Source organism: Euprymna scolopes, chromosome 2 (assembly GCF_053919585.1).
Source record: "Euprymna scolopes isolate OS-2025 chromosome 2, ASM5391958v1, whole genome shotgun sequence".
In the NCBI taxonomy this organism is placed as follows: Eukaryota; Metazoa; Mollusca; class Cephalopoda; order Sepiida; family Sepiolidae; genus Euprymna; species Euprymna scolopes.
Genome location: NC_136483.1, coordinates 74989191 through 74991811, shown reverse-complemented (window position 1 = coordinate 74991811; position 2621 = coordinate 74989191).

Below are 2621 nucleotides of genomic sequence, written 5' to 3'. Positions count from 1 at the left end.
AAACACCACTCGAGGATAAGGGTTGAGTGTAAGGTGGTCAGCTAAAAGCAATTCAGCAAAACCGAATTCCACAGGTGGGCAGTTCTAGAAAAGAAGCTTTGTTAATGGAATTTGCATTCAGATTTAGGTACAGTTAGAGAGTGGGGGAAATTTTTAATGGTTGTTGTAGCTAGACGAGTGCTTTTTGTGAAAGTTTTGGCGTGGGGGGGCTATAGATTGAAATTAAGATGAGTACTTGCCATGAGACTGGCTTGCAACGTCTATTCTGTGGAAAAACTCTTGCAGAAAGGAGAACAAAAGAGCTTTATCTATCAGGCTTCTAAGCCGGTTCTGTCCAAGCAGCATAGGGTGCTCTGCGCAGGTGGGGCAACAGTACTCTATTTTAGAGCGTATTTCGCTCTTATATAAGTAGAAGATTGTATCGGGAGTGAGATACCACCTGGAGCGTAAAATGACGCAATCATTTTTCCAGCAGCATTGGCAACAGATTTGATGTAAGTCTTCGATTTCAGATCAGGGGAAAGGTCAGCCACAGAAGCTTGCCGAAAGTGATGAAAAGATACAAGGTGCCTTCAATAAGTTTCCAGACTTTTTTGTATGGGAACTTCTATTGATTGTACACACACGAAACTCTCGTCTCCTTCGAAGTAATTTCCTCCGGCTACAATGTACTTGTTGTGCCGTTCCAATAACTTCTGGATGGCTCCTTGGAAGTCCTGTTGTGTGGGTTATTTACCTTCGTCACAGCCTCTTTCATTTCCTCTATTTTCTCATAACGTCAGCCGCTAAGATTTTCCTTGAGCTAAGGAAATAACCAAAAGTCACAGGGAGCAAGGTCTGGACTATGGGGTGGATGAAGAACTGTCTTGATATCTATCTAGGTCAAATAGTCTGTGGATGGAATTGTGAACTGGTGCATTTGCGCAACTCTTCCGCATCTTCAGTTCCTCGCAAATAATTGTATGTACAGTTTCCACACTGACATCAAACTGTGCACTTATTGTCTCTATAAACACACGACGGTCCTTATCCATGAAATTCTTTATTTGGCCAATCAATTCTAGTGTTCTGACTTCCTTACTTCTTCCACATTCTCATAATCTCTCACAGACTTTCTGTCTCTCTTGAATCTCTTATGCCACTCACAAACTGATGCTCGATTCATGCAAGATAGTTCAAAAGCAGTCTGAAGCATTCTATACATTTCTGACGCATTTTTTTTTCAAAGTTTAAAGCAGGATTTTATTACATATCGTTCTTCTAAAGTGTCCTCACGTCCAGATTGCATTTTTGAAATTCACCAGGTGTGAAAATCAGGCTTTAGTAGGGTGTAACTGCAACTATTCATTTGAACCCGAAATCATAAAAAAAAAAATCATCTCATACTGAATTTTCAAGGGTCAACGACAATATTAAATGCCTGGTCAAAAAGTCTGGAGATTTATTTAAGACACCTCGTAGAAGCTTGGTTTTGGATATCTGTATCTACTGCTCAAGAGGGTAAAGTTAGTTTGAGGAAATGCGTGTTGTTGGTCATCCATTATCTACTATAGCATATTTGTCTGGAATCATTGGAGTCACCACACTATCAGATTTATTCTAAGGGATTATTCTACCTAAAATATCCTTAAAATGTTAAAATATTTACATGATATTCATAAAGATGTTTGTACAATTCATTGGCATATACTACACTTTGATCCATAAGACCGTTAAGTTCTTGTCTATCTTGGATATTTATGGTTTGTCCTAAATAGAGTTTTACGAACGCGACTCAGTGATAATCCTATATATAGTGATAATCAGTAATAAGTCTCCTTTCCGTCATTTTTTTAATCGTGGAAAATCTCTTTTTTCGATCTTATAAAGCGTTCATGTAGCCGATTCTATATCTTCTTTTCTCGCCTTTTCGTTTCCCGTTTCACTGTTCTCTGTATTGTTAGGGAATGGAACGCTTCGGCGTGGCCGATTCGGTGTCACCGTTTTGACTTGGCTCATTCACCGGCGTGGCTGATTCGGCGTCGACCACACCAGTCGACATTTCTTATAAAGATTTTATAACTTAAAAAAAAAAGTTAAACAATATGAAAATATATCACTTTGTTCTTAAGAAAAATAATGTTTTTGCAAAACTCTTGTATGTTGAGCAAAAAAAAAAAAAAAATAGTGATAGTAGGAAGGCAGGCTCGAACCCGTACCGCAAAGGAGGAAAATAACGGGGAAAAACCTGACTTCTTTGCTGTTACAACCACCGCCAAACCGGAAGTTACGTAGGTTTTAATAAAGCCTAGACGATCGAAAGGAGAGGATGAATTTCGAAAATATCGGCGAAAAAAGCTACCCCCCCCTGTAGAAAAGTGTCCAGTTGAAGGTGAAGATAGTAATGGTTTTAGCCAATGTTTCGATATTTGTCGTCTGAAAGGACGAACTTCAAAACGATATTGATCTTGTAAAAATCCGTCGCCTCTGTCGAAAGTTTTAGGCAGACGTGCAAACATACATACATACATACATTTATATATTTGTAGCACAAATTTTCAACCCAAACGATTAAAAAGCTTGCCCTATTTCTGAATATCCTTTATGCAAATTTCAAATGTTTAGACCATAAATTGTCTGAG